This window comes from Scyliorhinus canicula, chromosome 9 (genome assembly GCF_902713615.1).
Source record: "Scyliorhinus canicula chromosome 9, sScyCan1.1, whole genome shotgun sequence".
NCBI classification, from domain to species: Eukaryota; Metazoa; Chordata; class Chondrichthyes; order Carcharhiniformes; family Scyliorhinidae; genus Scyliorhinus; species Scyliorhinus canicula.
In genome coordinates this window covers 58,095,265-58,117,569 of record NC_052154.1, presented here as the reverse complement: position 1 = coordinate 58,117,569, position 22,305 = coordinate 58,095,265, and the positions used below count along the sequence as shown (strand labels likewise).

Sequence of the window (22,305 nt, the reverse complement as noted above, 5' to 3'; positions counted from 1 at the left end):
AAAAGATGCATGGAAATGAAACCATATAACCTTGTAGCAGTCAGCTGAGATTGGAAGTTTGCGTTGACTGATAATTAACAGGCTCTTTTATTTAAGTTTGCCACTAAGTAGCATCAAGATTTTTGGCTTTGAAGTCTTGTATACATTAGTTAATGAGACAACATTTCATATGACCTAACATTTGTCAGGTATTTTGAAGGCAATTCCCCATAATTGGGGGGTATGGTTTAGCTTTCTGACATCAGGCTAATCTTTCATTCCTATTTATGTTAACTTCTTCTAAAGCATTGTCACATTTAGTACGTCAGGTTTTTACAAAGTCTGCATTGAATTATATCACAGTTGCTCTTTGGTACTTCGCCAACAGTAAATGATATTGCTCACACAAACGCAAGGCCACGTAGTTAGGTGGCATTTAATTTTAAAAAGTCGTCATATAAGATGAGAACCTCATTAGCTTTAGCCACTGGACTGTTGTATTACATCCTTACAGAAAATGCATTTATTCCATTTCCTTTGCTTTTCTACCCTTCTTGTGATCCCAGTTGATTTAACTGGACGAGAATATTCCAGAATGGAACCCTGGCTCAAAAGACCAGAACATTTTTACTTTTGTTTTGTAAAATGTGGTGTGGAGGAACAGACTCACGGGACCACTAATTAGTTTTAACAACAAGGAAAAGAACATGAAAAAATTGGATTATGATACAATACTCATTTACTCCCCCTTAGCTTAACAATTACATATGGGTTTTATGATTAACATTGATTACAAAGTACAGCTTAATCTACAGTGGTCCCATTAACACAGTCCCTTTTAAGCCTACAAGATGACTGGGTGCAAATATACTCTCCACTCTGAACTCAAGTGAATGTTTATAGATGTCTCCTTAGACTCCCCCCAAATTATTGTCACGTGAGAGTTTCAAAACTCTAGTCCCAAAAACACACTTTAAAATCTTCTCTCATAAGTACGCTCTCCCAGGCGGGACGGTGGTGCAGTGGTTAGCTCTGTTGCCTCATGGCGCCAAGGACCCAGGTTCGATCCCAATCCCGGGTCACTGTCAGTGTGGGGTTTGCACATTCTCCCCGTGTCTGCGTGGGTCTCACTCCCACAACCCAAAGATGAGCAGGGTAGGTGGATTGGCCACACTAAAATTGCCCCTTAATTGGGAAAAAAAGAATTGGATACTCTTTTTAAAAAAAAAAAAAAAATTTTTTAAATGAAGTATGCTTTCCCTTAGCAGTTTGCATTTCAAAATCTAGACTAGGTATTCCAAATGACACTTTTAAACATAACTTCCACTCCACTTTTAACAGCGAATCCAGGATTTTACATAAACCCCTTTTGGATTTATTTGTCTTGACTGCTGTACCAATTGCTCACAATTGCTTTAACTCTCGATTCTCAAATTGTACTAAAGTGGCATCAGACATTTGCTTTACCATTGAAGGCTGCTGCCCCACTTTAAATCTGATTACTGCAATTGTCTCTAACTCCGAACACTTTGTTTACTGTTCCTTAAATTCTTCTGAACCATATCTTGATCGCTGTTCACTTAACTCCAGACTTCTTGCATAACGCTTCATTTCTCTAGTTTCCTAAATAGCTGGACTTTAGATTTCACAATGCTTTCTTTTTTTTAAAATTTAGTGTACCCAATTTAGCATGGCCAATTCACCTACCCTTCACATATTTGGATTCTGGGAGTAAGACCCATGCAGACACGGACAGTGACCCGGGGCCGGGATCGAACCCGGGTCCGTGAGGCACTGGTGCTAACCATTGCTCCACCGTGCTGCCTCAGGATGCTTTCTTTTTTTAAATAAATTTAGAGTACCCAATAATTTTTTCCAATTAAGGGGCAATTTAGGGTGGCCTATCCACCTATCCTGCACATCTTTTGGGTTGTGGGGGCGAAACCCACGCAAACACGGGGAGAATGTGCAAACTCCACACGGACAGTGCCCAGGGATTCGTACCCGGGTCCTCAGCGCCGCAGGCAACAATGCTAACCACTGTGCCACCGTGCTGCCCATCAGGATGCTTTCTTAACCATTACTCCATGGTATGGCTTTTCTTATAGAAAGGCTGAGAGAGATGTTCCATCATTACCTTCTAAAACTAACTGGTTCTTGTAGAGCTGCGAGAGCTGCCTTCTCTCTCACTACCTGTCTCTAACTGCAATCAAATTAGCTAAACTAAAACTTAAAAGCTTCTCTACCTTGTAAGGCCCAGCTATTAAGCAGCAACTGCTGGTTTATTAATTTTTCGCACCATAGCCCACTCTAAGAACAATGGAAACACAGTGGGAACTTAACTAATCCTCACACATATACACATCTTTCTCCAGCATGAATATAACTATAACGTTTACCTATCCACTCACAGAAACATTAAATTAAACACACTTCAAACCTTATTTCTAATGTTTACTAAAACACATATAAATCCCTTAAAACTACCTTTGTTTTCCTAACAGTCCTTTTAGTTTTCTTTTTTTTCTGAAGATGCTAAATCATACTTGCTCAAATGGGTAGTTGGTGTCAGTAAACTATTTGATGAAAGATGAAACACAGTCCAGGTTAGCTAAACCCAATTCTCCTTTATCTTATATACGCACAGGTAGAGTACCCAACAAATGTCACTGCATAATGATCAAATGTGGCAACGTTAGGCCCTTTCTAGCTCTGAGGCAATGTATCCAAATGCAGAGTGCTCAGCATTCACGTGGCTGAGACCAGTTAACGTGGAATTTCTGGTAAATATGACTTGACAGCACACAGGCAATGTCTTTCCCCACTTAGTCATTTGGGGAATTTGTTTTTAAGGACTAAAAATTAAAGTATAGTGAAACAATGTTTGATACTTAGCAATGACTTTAAATAAAGAGTCTTACAATACCAGGTTAAAGTTCAACAGGTTTATTTGGAATCACGAGCTTTCGGAGCATAGCTCCTTTGTCAGGTAAGTGAAGAGGTAGGTCAGACAAACATAGCATATATAGACAAAGACAATTATGCAAGACTGCCCACGCCAGTCCTACGCCGGCAACGCCACATCATGACTTTAAATAAACGTTAATTCACGAACCATTTACTAATATTTTTACTGATACCTGGGTAAGGTGAACTGAAAGCATTTAGATAAAAAGAACACATGGTGGATTGGTGTGCTTTAAAATACTGGTACCTTGTGCCACATTGAGGTACGATGTAGATGTTCTCCTGCGAACCCTAGAATAGTGAATTTATGATCCTCCCCCATATTTCCAGAAACAACTAGATCCTTCCCTTGGGGAGAGGTTGGAAATGTCAAGGACAGGTCAACCCTTCTTGCACGAGTCACCATTTAAAATGACATTGGGAATATTTGCTATTCTGCTGGATTCCAGGAATGATGTATGTCAGAGAAGAAGGGAAGTGTAAAGAATTGTGCAAACATTTTGAAACGTGGGGGAAAATTGAACATTTATCGAAAGGATCAATGGCCATAGATTGCGAAAATGCCTGCAATGCACAAACTATACTGATTGATTGAAATAACTAATTTGCAGGAGTAAATTTAAAACCACAAACTGTAAAACAAATCACTAAAATGATTTTTCATTAACTTAAAAATGTTGAGTGAATAGCCAGCCATCATCATAAAAACAGTCAATTCCCTTGAGGAAAAAAGTGTATTTTCAGTACCCATTTTAGTTTATAGAACATAGAACATTACAGCGCAGTACGGGCCCTTCGGCCCTCGATGTTGCGCCGACCTGTGAAACCATCTGAATCCTAGCTGACTTACAGTATTCCATTTTCATCCATATGTCTATCCAGTGACCACTTAAATGCCCTTAAAGTTGGCGAGTCTACTACTGTTGCAGGCAGGGCGATCCACACCCCTACTACTCTCTGAGTAAAGAAACTGCCTCTGACATCTGTCCTATATCTACTACCCCTCAATTTAAAGCTATGTCCCCTTGTGTTGGTCATCACCATCTGAGGAAAGAGACTCTCACTGTCCACCCTATCTAACCCTCTGACTATCTTATATGTCTCTATTAAGTCACCTCTCAGCCTTCTCTTCTCTAACGAAAACAACCTCAAGTCCCTGAGCCTTTCCTCGTAAGACCTTCCCTCCATACCAGGCAACATCCTAGTAAATCTCCTCTGAACCCTTTCCAAAGCTTCCACATCCTTCCTATAATGTGGTGACCAGAACTGCACGCAGTACTCCAGGAGCGGCTGCACCAGAGCTATGTACAGCTGCAGCATGACCTTATGGCTCCGAAACTCAATCCCCCTACTGATAAAGGCTAGCACACCATATGCCTTCTTAACAGCCCTATTAACCTGGATGGCAACTTTCAGGGATTTATGTACCTGGATGCCGAGATCTCTCTGTTCATCTACACTACCAAGAATCTTGCCATTAGCCCAGTACTCTGCATTCCTGTTACTCCTTCCAAAGTGAACCACCTCACACTTTTCCGCATTAAACTCCATCTGCCACCTCTCAGCCCAGCTCTGCAGCTTATCTATATCTACCTAACGCGGTTCTCGAGGAGCTGGAGTTGGGTGCACTTCCCGCAGATGTAGTCAGCAGGGACACTCGAGGTGACCCTTTCCTCCCACGTTGAAATTGTAAATGCACTGGTGATAATTTACTTACCCATTCCTCAAAGTATATTTAAAATTAACATTTTAATACAGAATAGTCAACAAATGCACATGTGGGGCAAGGTGGAAAAAACACAGAATATGCCTATAAACTTACCGTTTCAGATTTTCCAAGTATAAAATTATTTTTATTCTCCGTAGTCAGTCTTTCTCTACCTATTTAAGAACCCAAGAGAGCTGATAGCTGCTTTTTAATTGTGCTCCAAGAACCATCGGCACCTTTTGCACATCACCAAGTAGCACTGAATCTCATCTACCATTTGTATACCAATTCCGCCAGCCAATCTATGTCATCTTGAAGTTTTGTGTCATCTGCAAATTTTCATGTGCCCAAATATAGGTCATTACCATAAAGGAAAGCAGAGTTCCGAACACTGACCCCCGAGGAACTTTCTTCCAGTCCAAAAACAACCATTCACCACTATTCTCTGTTCCTGTACTCAATCAATTTTTTAAATTCACGTTGCCATTGTCTCCTTTATGGGCACTAACTTTGCTGACAAGTCTGTCATACAGAACTTTATCAAATGCCTTTGGACATTAACCACATTACCTTCATCAACTCTCTCTGTTACCTCATTAAGAAGTCCAACAAATTAGTTAAAGACTATTTTCCCTTAACATGACTATGATTTAGTGGCCATTACTGAAACATTGTTAAAGGATGGTCCCAACTGGGAGTTAAATATCCAAGGGTATCAAACTATTCAGAAGGACAGAGTGGATGGTAAGGGAGGTGATGTTGCTCTGTTATTTAAGGATGACACCCGGGCAATAGTAAGGGATGACATCGGTGCTATGGAGGATAAGGTTGAATCCATTTGGGTGGAAATCAGGAACAGTAAGGCAAAAAAGACACTGATAGGAGTAGTCTATAGGCCACCAAATAGTAACATTATGGTGGAGCAGGCAATAAACAAAGAAATAACTGATGCATGTAGAAATAGTACAGCAGTTCTCATGGGGGATTTTAATCTGCATGTCGATTGGTTTAACCAGGTCGGTCAAGGCAGCCTTGAGGAGGAGTTTATAGAATGTATCCGCGATAGTTTCCTAGAACAGTATGTAATGGAACCTACGAGGGAACAAGCGGTCCTAGATCTTGTCCTGTGTAATGAGACAGGATTGATTAATGATCTCATAGTTAGGGATACTCTCGGAAGGAGCGATCACAATATGGTGGAATTTAAAATACAGATGGAGGGTGAGAAGGTAAAATCAAACACTAGTGTTTTGTGCTTAAACAAAGGAGATTACAATGGGATGAGAGAAGAGCTAGCTAAGGTAGATTGGGAGCAAAGACTCTATGGTGAAACAGTTGAGGAACAGTGGAGAACCTACCAAGCGATTTTTCACAGTGCTCAGCAAAGGTTTATAACAATAAAAAGGAAGGACGGTAGAAAGAGAGAAAATCGACCGTGGATATCGAAGGAAATAAGGGAGAGTATCAAATTGAAGGAAAAAGCATACAAAGTGGCAAAGATTAGTGGGAGACTAGAGGACTGGGAAATATTTAGGGGGCAACAGAAAGCCTAAAAAAGCTAGAAAGAAGAGTAAAATAGATTATGAGAGTAAACTTGCTCAGAATACAAAAACAGATAGTAAAAGTTTCTACAAATATATAAAACAAAAAAGAGTGGCTAAGGTAAATATTGGTCCTTTAGAGGATGAGAAGGAAGATTTAATAATGGGAGATGAGGAAATGGCTGAGGAACTGAACAGGTTTTTAGGGCCGGTCTTCACAGTGGAAGACACAAATAACATGCCAGTGACTGATAGAAATGAGGCTATGACAGGTGAGGACCTTGAGATGATTGTTATCACTAAGGAGATAGTGATGGGCAAGCGAATGGGGCTAAAGGTAGACAAGTCTCCTCGCCCTGATGGAATGCATCCCAGAGTGCTAAAAGAGATTACTAGGGAAATTGTAAATGCACTGGTGATAATTTACCAAAATTCACTAGACTCTGGGGTGGTCCCGGCGGATTGGAAATTAGCAAATGTGACACCATTGTTTAAAAAAGGAGGTAGGCAGAGAGCGGGTAATTATAGGCTAGTGAGCTTAACTTCGGTAGTAGGGAAGATGCTGGAATCTATCATCAAGGAAGAAATAGCGAGGCATCTGGATGGAAATTGTCCCATTGGGCAGAAACAGCATGGGTTCATAAAGGACAGGTCGTGCCTAACTAATTTAGTGGAATTTTTTGAGGACATTACCAGAGTGGTAGATAATGGGGAGCCAATGGATGTGGTATATCTGGATTTCCAGAAAGCCTTTGACAAGGTGACACACAAAAGGTTGCCGCATAAGATAAAGATGCATGGCATTAAGGGTAAAGTAGTAGCATGGATAGAGGATTGGTTAATTAATAGAAAGCAAAGAGTGGGGATTAATGGGTGTTTCTCTGGTTGGCAATCAGTAGCTAGTGGTGTCCCTCAGGGATCAGTGTTGGGCCCACAATTGTTCACAATTTACATAGATGATTTGGAGTTGGGGACCAAGGGCAATGTGTCCACGTTTGCAGACGACACTAAGATGAGTGGTAAAGCAGAATGTGCAGAGGATACCGGAAGTCTGCAGAGGGATTTGGATAGTTTATGTGAATGGGCTAGGGTCTGGCAGATGGAATACAACGTTGACAAATGTGAGGTTATCCATTTTTGTAGGAATAACAGCAAAAGGGATTATTATTTAAATGATAAAATATTAAAACATGCTGTTGTGCAGAGAGACCTGGGTGTGCTAGTGCATGAGCCACAAAAAGTTGGTTTACAGGTGCAATAGGTGATTAAGAAACCAAATGGAATTTTGTCCTTCATTGTTAGAGGGATGGGGTTTAAGACTAGGGAGGTTATTCTGCAATTGTATAAGGTGTTAGTGAGGCCACACCTGGAGTATTGTGTTCAGTTTTGGTCTCCTTACCAGAGAAAGGATGTACTGGCGCTGGAGGGTGTGCAGAGGAGATTCACTTGGTTAATCCCAGAGCTGAAGGGGTTGGATTCCGAGGAGAGGTTGAGTAGACTGGGACTGTACTCATTGGAATTTAGAAGGATGAGGGGGAATCTTATAGAAACATATAAAATTATGAAGGGAATAGATAGGATAGATGCGGGAAGGTTGTTTCCACTGGTGGGTGAAAGCAGAACTAGGGGGCATAGCCTCAAAATAAGAGAAAGTAGATTTAGGACTGAGTTTAGGAGGAACTTCTACACCCAAAGGGTTGTGAATCTATGGAATTCCTTGCCCAGTGAAGCAGTTGAGGCTCCTTCGTTAAATGTTTTTAAGATAAAAGAAGAATAAAGGGATTAAGGGTTATGGTGTTCAGGCCGGAAAGTGGAGCTGAGTCCACAGAAGATCAGCCATGATCTCATTGAATGGCAGCGCAGGCTTGAGGGCCAGATGGCCTACTCCTGCTCCTAGTTCTTATGTTCTCATGTTCATATCATTGCTGGCTTTCCTGAATTAATGCACATTTGTCGATGTGCCTGAGGAGCAAGTAGCAGCACCAGGAACTAAGCTTACGGTTAGATAGGGGAAGTTTCACCCATGAAGGAAACTGGGGCTGGAGCCCCTGCCTTGATCTGTTGACAGGTTTCAAAGAATGTTTTCGTTGCGGGGAAGCCGCACTCCAGAGAGGTGCAGGTTCCGAGAGACTGAGTGCTTTCGGTACAGTAAAAGAGGCCACTTGAGGCATAGATGCCAAGACGAACAGAGCCTGCCCTGCCCAGGAAGGGGGAAAAAGCGGGTAGTGATTCACAGGATGGAGGAATACCAGTCAACTGAGCAGGAACATGTTAACATTGAACCACATTGGCCTGGGTAGAGTGGCTCCAACAACCATAGTACTACTTGTCAAGGGACATCCTTTAAAGATGGAAGTAGACACCATGGCTTTAGTGACCATTATAAGGGAATAAGGTTATAATTTCTTGCCAGACAGAAATCATTTCTTCTCCAGCCATTGAGGCTGAGGAAAACTGCAGCCCAGTTAGCCACTTATACAGGAGAGGCACTAAAAATCAAGTGGACCATAGTGGCTCCGGTGGCATATGGGCAGCAGTTGGCCTGGCTCCTACTTGTCGTCTTAAGTGGACAATGTCCAAGCTTAATTGGGACGTGACTGGCTCCAACACACAAAGTTGAATTGGATGGAAATTTTCAAACTGACTGAGGGGAACCTGTACTAAGTTATCCAAACGTATTCTGAGGTCTGCCAGGGCGACCTAGCCATCATTAGACCAGTAGACTTTGCAGAGTGGGATGAACAAGATGGTCCGAATTTGAGGGGATTATAAACTCACAGTCAATCAGTGGCCAAATTGGACCAGTACCCCATACCTACGATTCAGGACATGTACGTTAAACTCGCTGTTGGTTTGACGTTCACCAAACTAGAAATGAGCTATGCTACTTGCAAGTAGATGAGGCATCCCAAGAATACATTACCATCAACACGCGTAAAGGCTTGTATGAGTATACTTAGTTACCATTCAGAGTATCGTCACTGTGCGCAATTTTTCAATGCGCCATGGAAAATTTGATGCAGGGAATGACCAAATTTGCAGTTTATTTAGATGATGTCCTAATCAGCAGTTTCACGCCAACTTGGAAGAAGTGCTAAAAAGATTCTTGAACACTAGCATGCATTTGAAAAGGGAAACGTATACATTCCAAGCCAACAATGTGACCTATTTGGGCTACAGGTTCGATACAAAAGGGTTTCACTCAGTGCAGAGAAGATAAAAGCCATTCGAGAAGCGGCCGCCCCGAAAAACACACAGTTGAAATCCTTCTTGGGGATGATTAAATATGACACTAGATTCCTTCCGTATCTGGTCACCCTGTTAGCGCCATTGCATGCTTTGTTGAAGAAACACCAGAAATGGTTTTGGAAAGCACCCCAGGAGGAAGCCTTCAATCAAATGAAGCAGCGTCTTCAGTCCACTAGTTTACTGACCCGTTTTGACCCTCAAAAGGAATTTGTCCTCACCTGCGACATGTTTCCATATGCAATTGGGGCCTTTTTTTTTCTCACCGATTGCCCGATGGAACAGATAGGCCCATCGCTTACTTATCCCAAAACCCCTCTGAGGCAGAGAAAGGGTACTCTCAAATTGATAAGGAGGATTTGGCAATCGTGTTCAGCATTAAAAAATTCCACCAATTCGTTGTTGGATAACAAAAGTTCCTGGTTTTTATTGTATAGGATTACTCCACATTCCCCGCGGAGAGTTGCCCCGGTGGAGCTGCTGATGGGCTGTTGTTTGCCGAACTGATCTTCCAGAATGAAGGGGAAGGTGGAGTCCAGGGAAGCTGTCCAAAAAAGGATCCATGACTTGTTGAGGACAGAGAGCACTTGAAATAAATGACCTGGGCTTTCATAAGGAAAAATAGACCAGCTGGGTGTTGGGATTTATGGTAGCCATGACTGGCCTGGTGTCATATGAGTTATGGACCCAGGATAAGATCCTGCAGAAGCATTTGGACCATTTACGAAGAAGAGCGCCTTCACTAGAGAAGGTAACCTCTTCAGCATCAAACCTACCCATGTTAATACCAATCAGGGGCTCGAAGTGGCTGACCAGACCGTCATGAGTCTAGAGCCTATGGTCATTGAGCAAGGAGGGGCGGTGGCCAAGGAGCGACCAGTACCCACAGAAAAAAATTGAGAGAACGGCCAAAGTAAGACAACTCCTGAGGGAGAACCCCCAATCAGCAGTACTTTGTCACTCCCAATGCGAACGGAGCGTCCTGATAGACTAAGCTATTGAGACCACAATCTCCAGTGCCTGTGGGGAGGTGCCAGTTGACCTGAAGGGGGAACGATTCTTCGGCGAACATCAGGGATCACGTGACCTCCCGAACTGACCCCCGGTGAACCTCTTGAGGCCATGTCGCATCCAGCCTATCAGAGCAAACTGTACACGATTCCAGCAGGTTGGGAGCCTTTAAAACCTACAAAACAGATCCAGTCGAGGAGAAGAGTTGGAGCCGCTGGCTGGTATTGTAATGTTCCTTTATACTTTCTGTAAATAGATTTTGCATCTAAATAAACTGTTGGGGCGGGATTCTCCGTCCCGCCGTACCAGTTTTCTGACATGCTCTGCGTCGCTGTGACTTTCCGGTGTATTTTTACACTACCCTGCGCAACTTTCCACTGATGTGAGTATACTGCTGCGAACTGTGGAAGAGGGAGTGTGTGCTGGATCGATTCAAATGCGCATGACTTCATTGTACTGTTGAATGATTCATGTTTAAAGTGTGGTTGCTTATCTTTGTACAAATGTGCTGTTGTAGTTTTGTGTTTGTACCGATATTCTGTGGTGAAAAGGTGCCGATGTGTGTATGGCGCAGTGCCTTTTCCTTGTCAGTTGATGGCTAATTTGATATATGGACTGTTAAGTGGTTAATTTTTATCTTTTGTATAAAGGTATTGTTGCCCATTTAATAAATAAAATATTTTCAAGTGGCTTCTCGTGGTACACATGTCATGTCTCAGACAATGATTATTGCATTCCATTTCAATTCAACTTTGAAACCTGAACATTTTGCTTGAACTCTAGGAATGTCGGCACCATAGAGGCAGCAGCCAGCAATCAAACACTCACTCAAGTTGGGCTTCAGCACTTGGGGTATTGTTGCCACCTTTGGGTAAGTGTGTGGATCAGGGCAGGGCATCTCAGCACAGTCTCCCTAAAATTCCCGGCAGGGGTTTGGGGTCCAGGTGTGGCTGGGGGCAGGGCCGGCCCAAGGTACCGGCAACTCGGGCAGTCGCCCGGGCACCATGTGCTAGGGGGCGCCAGAGACTCCGGTCCCGCGCATGCGCAGTTGGGCCGGTGCCAACCAGCGCATGTGCGGTGGCCGCCCTCCCCCAGGGCGGTCCCCTCCGCGCCCCCCCCCCCCGTCCGCCCCCCCCCAGTCCGCCCCGCCTCGGCCCCCCCCCCCCCGCCTCGGCCTTGCCCCCCCCCCCCCCCGAAGGGCGCTGAATTTCAGCTTGCCCGGGGTGCCAGCAACCCTAGGGCCGGCGCTGGCTGGGGGCGAGTGTGCAGAGCATGGTTTACCAGCACAGCTGGCTAGGTGGATGGCAATCTGAGAGAAGGCAGAACTTGTAATGCTGGGGGAGGCTTTGGGGATTTGAGAGTCCCGGGGTGGAAGCCCTAAGTGATTGTCAGTTTCCCTCATTCACTAATTCCTTACAGATTAAACAATATGGTTGATTATGTCAGTCCCGCGGAGGCTGCCCTCGCGGTGCTGGTGGAAGCCCAGGTGGAAGCAGTGTTGACGCAGGCTGAAGGCAGTACCACATGCGCAGGGGACTGCAGCACAACCTGAAGACCTGACCACCCATCAGGCTGAGGAGGAACCCAGAGGGTGCTGCCAGCAATGGCCCAAGGAGAACCGGTGTTGTTGGTCTTGTGAGAAGATGAAAGACAGCATGTACCGCAAAAAACTCTGTCTCATCAAAGAGACAGTGCGGCACCGTACCATGTCCTCGCAGGCCTGGCACCCTGTGGAGGAGGAGGACACCTCCATGTGGCCGTGGAGGTCACTGCAGCCCTGAACCTTAATGCAATCGGTTCATTCCCTGGCTCGAGCAGGACTTTGCGGCATATCACAAGCTACGGCCCACAAGTGCATCCATGGATTCTTTGCTGTCTCCTGGATGCCTCGGGTTCAGGGGTTGTTGATGCCACGTATGTCGACTTGTGCACACTGGGGCATCAGGGAGTGCCCATCATTAAGAGGAAAGAGTTCCACTCCGAGTGTTCAACATGTGTGCAACCAGCGAATGGATTGGATCTTGGGGGATAAAGTACCCTCTGAGGTCCCGGCTGATGACACCATTGTGGAGGCTGTAGACAGAGGCGGAGAACTGATATAACGAAGCCCATATGGCCACTCGTGCTGTCATTGAGTGGTGCAGTTTCAATGCCTGGGCTGCTCTGGTGGTGCACTGCAGTCCACCATACAGAGGTTCTCCCACTTTGTAGTCGTCTGCTGTGCCCTCCATAACCTGGCACAGCAGCGGGATGACTTGCTGGAGGAAGAGGGACATGCAGTCTTGTCTGAGGAGGAGCCAGACAAAGAGGGGAAGGTGGACTAGCCTGAGGAGGAGGTCAGAGGATGGAGGACAGGCAGCGGCAAGGGAAGACCAGGGAGACCTTCATGCTTGCCTGCTCCTCAAAGGATGAGGCTTTGGTAGCTCACCCCCATCCTCCTCGCCTATTCTGTTCTACCCTCCAAGGGTCTATGTAGCATCACCCCAGTATGATGGGCTTGTGTTGGCACCGCCAGTGGGTCAATATACAAGGCAGGAGAGTGATAACTCATTGTGAGGTAAGCCCTGGCACTCCTCAGTTTATGCCAGTCTGACTCCTGTCTTTCTGCTGACGGTGCATACGCATCCATCTTCTGAATGGTGTCTTCATTGGGGGCATTTGTACTTGGACCACTGTGTGTCGGGGTGCAGGCAAGCCCGCTGTGAAGATTAACGTGACCGAGGCTTCACATGTAACCGGTGTAGCATGTTTTAATAATGAACATTGGATATTTCCATTCCCACTATTTCAGATATTGCCCTCAGTGCTCACTCACTAATCCTCTTTCTTGATCTTTCGTGGTCTTCTGCTGTGTCTAGGTGTATCCCTCCCAGGATGCACATCAGAGGTGGAGGCAGCCTGCTGCCTTCCAGGCCTGTGGCCTTTAGATGCCCTTGGCAGAGGTCCTCTGGAGGACCTGAAGCCGGAGGGCCCAGGTCAACATACCGGTGTCACAGGTATCACCGTGCCACCCTGTTCTGCCCATTGCCCTTGAGATGCACTGGTGTGAGGAGGAGAGGAATTTGGAAGAAATGGAGACCACCGCTGTTTCCTTGGCGGCAGGTTCCAATTTGGTCTTCACTTCCTCCTGCCTGACGGTGCCTGAGGGCTCTGGGAGTCTCTATGGCATGGAGGGGCAGCTAGAGTGAGCTGGAGCAACTCTGGATGGCGCGGCCCCATCAGATGGAGATCCTGCGAGAGAATGGACATGTGGTCATTGAGAGGGAAGGATCATTTTGTCTGACACGAACAATTCACTTGAGACAGATCATCTGGGTGAAGGGGCAGTGGATCCTACCTCTGCGATGTCCCGTCTCGCATCCACAGCGTCAAGAAGCCTAGTCGGGTCAGCAGCCCCAAAGCGAGGAGCAGGTCTGTGCACTGTCTGCTTGTGTGTTGATTGGAGTGATTGGTGAGGGAGCGTTTAAAAGCAGCTCCTTCTTGTTGGGGGCGGTATTCTGAGTCTGCGAATCAGACAGCGAGATGGCCATTAATGGCGAGAAGCTTGTGGGAGCTCATTTCCGGCACTATGTGCTATTAAATACAGGCCGTGATCTCACCAACGCAGCCGTCGAGAGACACCCTGCCAATCGTGCTCAAAATGAAACTTGGAAATGTTTCCGTTAAATTGCACCTGCCATCTTTTTAGGTAATTTAATTTTCCATTAGAGATATCATAAATTCAACAACTTTACATAAAATCATTATAAAATAAATCAGCATTACTTCCAGGGATGTCAAAATGTGACTAGAATTATTTTCCTGTGTCTCCAACAAAATAGTTAAAGCTGAATTATCATTTTAGCTTTGAGGTGATACTGAATTCGGTGCCTTCTTAGGTGAAGCTTCAAATACCTATTATTCAAATTTCGGTGAATCATAATTACATTTGCAACTATATCTAAACAATGCTGAATTAACACTGCAGCCATTGTGAACCATAGGATTCCCTAATAAAAGCTTGCATCTGAATCTCTGGATTATTTTCATTTCAGTATGACTAAAATATTAGTATTCAGGTCACACAGGTATTAGGTAATTTGGACATTCTGAATTCTCCCTCAGTGTACCCGAACAGGCGCCAGTGTGTGTCGACGAGGGGATTTTCACAGTAATTTCATTGCAGTGTTAATGTAAGCCTACTTTTTACAATAATAAAGAATTAAAAACAAACACTTTTTATATACATATATATATATGTGTGTGTGCATTTATATATGTATGTATGGCTAAAATATTAATATTCAGGTATGAGATTGAGGCACTTATATATTATATAATAGGTATCTGCCATTATGGTATGAGACGGATGTGGGGATTGATGGAGCTGGTGATAATTCTGGGGCTTGGTGAAATTAATTCAGGACCTAAGAGTTTTGCATCTTGTGGTGGTGATTGGGGTCTGCAGGAGTTTGTGGTTGTTTAGATGAAGAGGATAACAGGGCTTTTGATTTTGGTGACATGGAGGTGATCGTGAACAAGGGAAAAACTGCAGTTTGAGTTCTGAGGCTTGACTTCTATAGCTATGTGGGACAGATAGACAAACTATCTGGTGTTTTCCTATTCATTTTCATCTTTCAGGATGTTGAAACTTATGAACATTTTTCATGTATAATTTCAAAGTTGAATTTATAAATATATGTGCATGTATTAAAAAAGGGAAAAATAGTTTCAGTTTCATTTAGGTTTTGTTTATGCACCTTGGTGCTTGGAAGCCTGGATTAGGAATAAAGGTTTCAGCTCTTTTGGATTTGTTTGTGTGTGTATATATACATTTTTAACAAGGTTTTTTGATGCAAAAGACGAGAGTAGTGGAATAATTGAGGCTTTATTGAGCAAAGATGTTGTGCCTCCTGTAGCTGCTACCAGAATGGCTGCAGCACCGGCGAGCACACACATTTATACGCCGCCTACTGGGCGGAGCCAGCAGGCAGGGATTTACCCATGTATATCTATTATACGTGTCTAACCGTAATACATATAATACAGCTAGTGGTGACTACCACATTCACCCCTGTTCTTAAAAAAAGAGTCGGGGTTGGTGGAAAAAAATTACAAGTTCAGTCTGTCGGGGGGCCTTGACCCTCCTCTGCGATCGCCTCAGTCCTGGTGGTGATTTGGGCGCTGACTTGGTCACCTGTGACTCCAGGGGCGTGTTGTCCTCGTCTTTGTCACCCCTGAGTGGAGCCAATGGGAGGACGGATCCTCCTGGGGTAGGGGCTGCGGTGAGGCAACCGGGGGAGGGGGGTGCGGCGTCGGGTCGGGGGCCGTGGGTGGGGATTCAGCGGGTGCCAGGTCCCAGAGGGTGACTGTGTCCTGGCGCCCGTCGGGTAGTGCCGCGTAGGCGTACTGCAGCTTCGCGTGCAGGAGGTGGACCCTTTTGACCAAAGGGTCCGACATGCTTGTGAAGGAGGATGGGTCCAGGAACTGGAGGTGGACTTCCTGGGGAAGGCAAAGAGACGTTCGTGAGGGGTCTTGTTTGTCACGGTGCAGAGGAGTGATCGGATGGAGTGGAGCGCGTCAGAGAGAGGACCTCCTGCCAGCGAGAGACTGGGAGATTTTGATACCACAGGGCCAGCAGGACTGCATTCCAGACCGTCCCGTTCTCCCTCTCCACCTGTCCGTTTCCCCGGCGGTTGTAGCTGGTCATCCTGCTCGAGGCAATGCCCTTGCTGAGCAGGAACTGACGCAGCTCATCACTCATAAAAGAGGAACCCCGATTGCTGTGGACATAGATGGTGAAACCGAACAGTGTGAAGATGCTGTGGAGGGCTTTAATGGCCATGGCAGAAGTCATATCGGGGCATGGGATGGCGAAAGGGAACCGGGAGTACTTATCGACCACGTTTCGGAAGTACGTGTTGCGGTGGTGGAGGGAAGGGGCCCTTTGAAGTCCATGCTAACGTGCTCAAAGGGGCGGGAGGCCTTCACCAGGTGTGCTCAATCTGGCCGGTAGAAGTGCGGCTTGCTCTCTGCGCAGACTTCACAGTCTCTGGTGACAGCCCTGACCTCCTCAATAGAGTAGGGCAGGTTGCGGACCTTGATGAAATGGAAGAACCGGGTGACCCCCGGGTGACTGAGGTCATAGTGGAGAGCCCAGAGTCGGTCCACTTGTGCGCTGGCACATGTACCGTGGGATGGGGCGTCAGGGGGCTCGTTAAGCTTCCCCGGGCGATACAAAATCTCATAATTATAGGTGAAGATCCTCCACCTCAAGCTCTTGTCGTTTTTGATCTTGCCCTGCTGTGTGTTATTGAACATGAAGGCAACCGACCGTTGGTCAGTGAGGAGAGTGAATCCCCTGCCGGCCAGGTAATGCCTCCAATGCCGCACAGCTTCCACAATTGCTTGGGCCTCCTTTTCAACAGAGGAGTGCCAAATTTCAGAGGCATGGAGGGTGCAGGTAAAGAAAGCCACAGGCCTGTCCGCCTGGTTGAGGGTGGCGGCCAGAGCTACGTCCGATGCATCGCTCTCGACCTGAAAGGGGAGGGACTCGTCGACCACATGCATCGTGGCCTTGGCGATGTCTGCCTTGATGCGGTTGAAGGCCTGGCGGGCCTCAGCTGTCGGGAGAAATTGTGGACTGAATGAGTGGGTGGGCCTTTCTGCATAATTAGGGACCCACTGGGCATAGTAGGAGAAAAGCCCCAGGCATCGTTTAAGGCCCTGGGGCAGTGAGGGAGGGGGAGTTCCATGAGGGGGCACATGCGGTCGGGGTCGGGCCCTAGAACTCCATTTTCCACGATCTAGCCAAGGATGGCTAAGCGGTTGGTGCGGAACACGTATTTCTCCTTATTGTACGTGAGATTAAGGAGTTTGGCGGTCTGGAGGAATTTTAGGAGGTTAGCGTCGTGGCCCTACTGATCGTGGCCGCAGATGGTGATGTTATCTAGGTACGGGAAAGTGGCCCGCAGTCCGTACTGGTCAACCATTCGGTCCATCTCACGTTGGAAGACCGAGACCCCATTAGTGATGCCGAAGGGAACCCTAAGGAAGTGGTAGAGGCGGCCATCTGCTTCGAACGCAGTGTATTGGCGGCCTCTGGGCGGGTGAGGCGCTGGTGGTAGGCGGATTTCAGGTCCACTGTGGAAAAGACCCGACCAATGACCACAAAGACTAGAGTAGTGGAATAATCGAGGCTTTATTGAGCAAAGATGTTGTGCCTCCTGTAGCTGCAACCAGAATGGCTGCAGCACCGGCGAATACACACATTTATACGCCGCCTACTGGGCAGCCCCATGTACCTCTAGTATACGTGTCTTACCGTAATACATATAATACTGCTAGTGGTGACGACACCGTTTTACAACCCTTGAAGTTGAAGAGATGGGTTAAAAAGGCTTTAAAGTTTGGAAACACAACACAAAGTAGAAAAGCTTTACTGCAGCCTTGAGACAGTGATCCAATGATGGGTGACGCAAACAAAAAACAACAGGAATTTAGAGGGAGAGAGTTCAGAGTTTCTGTGTGTCAGAGAGAGCAGACAAGGATTTTTAAGCTCTCAGAAAAGGAAAACTGCAAGTCTACTGGGACAGCAGTTAACTGAATAATCAGTTATAGTTAAGTAATCAGTTTAGCAGAGGTTCGACTGAAAGACTGCGTTTAGGGAATTTTGCTCTGCAGTTGAAAAAACAGTGAGTTTAGAGTATGGTTTTTGGGTGTCTCTGGGCGAGCTATGACTTGAGTGAAAAGCATCAAGTTAATGCTCAGGAAGTCACAGAGAGAACTATTATCAACTGTCAATCCCAAGTGAGACACCTTTGTGTACAGCTTGTGGTAACTCTTCATTGGTTTATGTGGATGTAAAGATATTGCTGGGGTAAACAAAAAGTGGGAATCTAAATTGTCGTCTTGTGTTTGTATGAAGATCTTTCCAACCTTTTTCTATTTAATATAGTTTTCCATTTTTATATATATATTTTATCCTTTTGTATTAAAATTTCACCAGCACACTCCTGTGAATTTGTTCAGTCATTTTCCTCCACAATTTCCACAGTTATACCCTGGGACCTGACTTGTCCAGTATTAACAGAAGCTGGGATCATATCCCAAAAGGCGGGAAATCAGTTCTTATAGTATCTGACTGTGAGCCATCTCGTGTTGAAATGACTGTACTACATTTACATGCATTGATCATGTATATTGATGTCTGAATATCACTACACTACCAACAGAAGTGTTTATGTTTAAACATACAAGTCTCAGGTTCTTATCAATGAGATGCCACCACAGCAACAGAACAACCCCATATTATGACGGGAACCACTTGTTATGTCAGTTGGCTGCAGGGTTTGTTTTAATAGCTGGGTACCGACATAATCCATTTTAGTAGTTATGGTGGAAAGCTAAATATTGACCAGGATACCAGAAAACGTGAAAATGGCAATTCAGACAATATGGCAGTGCTGCACTGAAATGCCAGCCTAAATGATGTGCTCAGATCTCTGGAGTGGAGCTTGAATGAATCCACAACCCCTTGACTTGCATGGTACACTCCCCAACATGACTGGTGGGTTAGGATGGACTGTTGATGGCCATATCTGCAATGGATCCTAAAAGGTTTCAAGTGGTCTGAAAAGGATTTTGATACATCAAGCCAGCTATTGAAGGAAACATCGTCACTTTTCCAGAAATATAATGGGCAGTAGTTGGGGGTTGGGGGGGGGGATAATAAAGAGGAGAAGGCATGCTATGATTAATGTCGATTGTAGCCTATTAGGAGGATTGGATCCATTTGCAGCAAAAGTTGGGCAACTGAGCCAAACTTCATAATTGAAGCTAAAGGGCAGTACTTGAGATTCAACATTAATTTCTTCATACACAAATAGGCCCTGCCAATAAGACATAGTCTAGAGATCTACATCATTGTCCAGGTGATTCCGTAAGTACAACTAAACATTTTATCCTGAATTGTTCAATTTTATTTTGAGTTTCTTTGAAAAGTTACTTTTACCAGTAAATGCTTTGGTCTCTGGAAAATTTCAAAGTAGTAGCTTGAACCAAAATCATAATTATTGCAATTAACTGATTTGCTGCTTTCTGCTAAATATCACTATGGGATTGGTAGCTTGAACAGAAATTATTTTATCACTCTGTTTGGTTGTTGCAGCTTACTCGATCCTCATTGATGTCTCCTGATAAACTCGTACTGCTTTTAATTTTAGTCAATTGATAATTTGGTTATTTAGCAGATATGTGCTTGTTTTTTCAATCACATTTTTGCCTGGCAGAAGACTGGTTCTTTTAACATGACATTTTCAAGTGTGATATACTCTAGCATTAAGCAATTTGAGTGCCCCCCCCCCCCCCCCCCCCCCCCACCGACCACCACCACCACCGCGCTAACACTGAATTTGCATCTTGTTCTAGTTTCTCTCCTGCCTCTCCTCATACCCCCTGAGTTCACCTTGCCCATGAATGCATTTCAAGCTCCCTTGACCTTATTCCTACTAAAACTGCCAAAAATTGAACTAACCTTCCTTGGTCCTGTGTTAGCTGATATTGTCAACTCTTCTCCCTCTTCAGGTAGTGTCCCCTTCTCTATTAAATCTGTCGTCTTTACTCATCACCTCAGCAAACCCAACCCTTGACCACTCTGTCATTTCAAACTGTCACCTCATCTCCAGTCTCAAGTCCTTGAACATGTTACCACTCAAATCTGCTCCCACCTTTCCTCTGCACCCTTTCAAGTGTTATCACATTCCTCTACAACGTGGATTCCTGAACTGCATACAATACTTTAATTGTGACCTAACTAAAGTTTTATACAGTTCCCTCATAACCTCCCTACTCTTAAACTCTATGCCTCGGAAGCATACCATACGCCCCCCGAAAGTCCAGTGAAATGTCCATTTCTGAGTCTGAGTTGGAGCCTTCTGATGAGGCGTTAGGCATCTCAGCTTCCTGGTCTTCGAGTGTTTACGTGCTTCCGACAGTCGGGATCTAAGACCAGCTGTAGGTACGCGTGGCTCATGTTGAGCTTTGTGAATGTTGTTCCACTGCTGAGTTTTGCGTAGAGGTCCTCAATGCGTGGTCGCACGCGAACGGCACTGGGCGGGCATGGAAATAACGAGGCTGCATGTCCTCGTCTACGCTGACTTTGGCCACTGCACCTTTTATCATCCTGAGGCCTTCGGCAAAAACACCTTGAAACTTTGCCAACACTCCTGGGCCGTGGGAGTACATGCGACAGACACGTTGCCAGTCCAATTTTAAATGGCGTATCTAATCTCGGCCTAGTAAACTGGGTCCTCCTCTGCAGGCTACCACCAAGGGCAAGCATGCAGACTGGTCCCCGTAAGCCATGACCACGTGGGTGGTTCCGTCAATGGCCAAAGACTTTCCAGTGTACTTCGCCAGTTGGGCATCCGTGTCCTGAAGGTCCAAGGTCTGGAGACTGGACTTGAACATGGTGAAAGTCCGGTGGCTGATCACTTAAGACTGCCTCTCCAGTATTGCGCTCCATTTCAAATGGGATGTCCATTCACTTTGAATGCAATTGGGATGGGTGCGATACTGGGGGCTGTAAAGCAGTGCAACTGCTGGTACTCTTCCTCTTGGTCTTCCACATAGAATGCTCAGCCTCTAGGGGGACAGTGATGCCTGGGGTTGTGGTGGGGGATGGGGCCCTCCCCGGGCTTGCCCAGCATCTCGGCCCTGTTCGTGGTGTCCAGCCTGCGGTCACAATCTAGATGTTCCATTTTGGGATAATTCTCCCTTCATACCCGGGTGCGCCATAGCGATGGCCTCGAGTCTTGCGGTCACTCCCGCATTGTGGAAGTTTGCGTTGTTCGAGCCCATGAGCAGTTGGTTGGTGGGCGTTCCGGCAACCGAGCTTCAGGACTGATGAGCCCTGCAACTCTTGTACTCCGCGCACTCCCGAGAAATTGCGTTGTCCACCGCCTTCTGGAGGGTTCAGTCAGCCCCCGTGAGACTATCAGCATCTCGGAGCCCACAGACTGAACAGATAATAGAACATAGAACAGTACAGCACAGAACAGGCCCTTCGGCCCTTGATGTTGTGCCGAGCATTGTCCAAAACCAAGATCAAGCTATCCCATTCTCTGTCTTCTGATATGCTCCATGTGCCTATCCAATAACCGCTTGAAAGTTCCTAAAGTGTCCAACTCCACTATCACAGCAGGAGCTGTGAATAATGATTCGGACACTGCGACCCTGAACTCACACAAGGCAGCAAGCATCCTGAAGCACGGCAAAAATTCACCATTTGATTCTCTTCGGGCCTGCGAAGCCATGTGGAATGGAGCTGGCGGGCCATTATTGGGGGCTGCAGGTTAAAATGTGCCTCGACCAGGGCCACCAACATGTTGAAAAGCTTGGAGTCCGGTCTGTCCGGGTATTTGAGGCTCTTGATGAGCACATAGGTGGGTCCCCTGACCGCCACCAGAAGGAACACGGCCTGTCGTTCATCTCCAACAACTCAGTTTGACCGAAAGAAATATTGCACCCGTTCTATGTATAGGGTCAAGTCATCGGTACCCGTGTCAAATTGGTTGAGTTTCCCGATGTGCGGCTGTTCTCACTTCGGAGTGGAGACCTTAGTGGGCCTGAATGAAGCGTGTCGGCGGTATAACGCACAGTAGCTGCGATAGCTCCACTTCACCCTCGTTGCCAGGGCAGAACCCGAATTGGAGAGACAACATGAACACACGGTAGGGTTGAAAGAACGACTGGTTTATTACAGTGTACACAGAAACATGAAAACTACTACTCCTCTCCGCGAAGGGCCACCCTTCCTGACCTGCACTCAGGTCAGGGTTTTTATATAGAGTAGCTTTCCCTTGTTAAGGGGAA

At 45.9% G+C, this 22,305-nt stretch overlaps 1 long non-coding RNA gene across 10 annotated transcripts in view; it reads left to right on the top strand.

The window, feature by feature from the left end:
• The window catches only part of LOC119971332, a 508,049-nt gene that overhangs the window by 79,547 nt on the left and 406,197 nt on the right, over positions 1 to 22,305 (top strand). The window contains exon 1 of one of the 10 annotated variants that reach the window (XR_005461815.1): positions 11,211 to 11,323. The exons of the other annotated variants lie outside the window; for them this stretch is intronic. This is a non-coding gene — a long non-coding RNA (uncharacterized LOC119971332). Of the gene's footprint in view, positions 1 to 11,210; positions 11,324 to 22,305 lie in introns of those variants that run through there. 10 annotated transcript variants of the gene reach the window in all.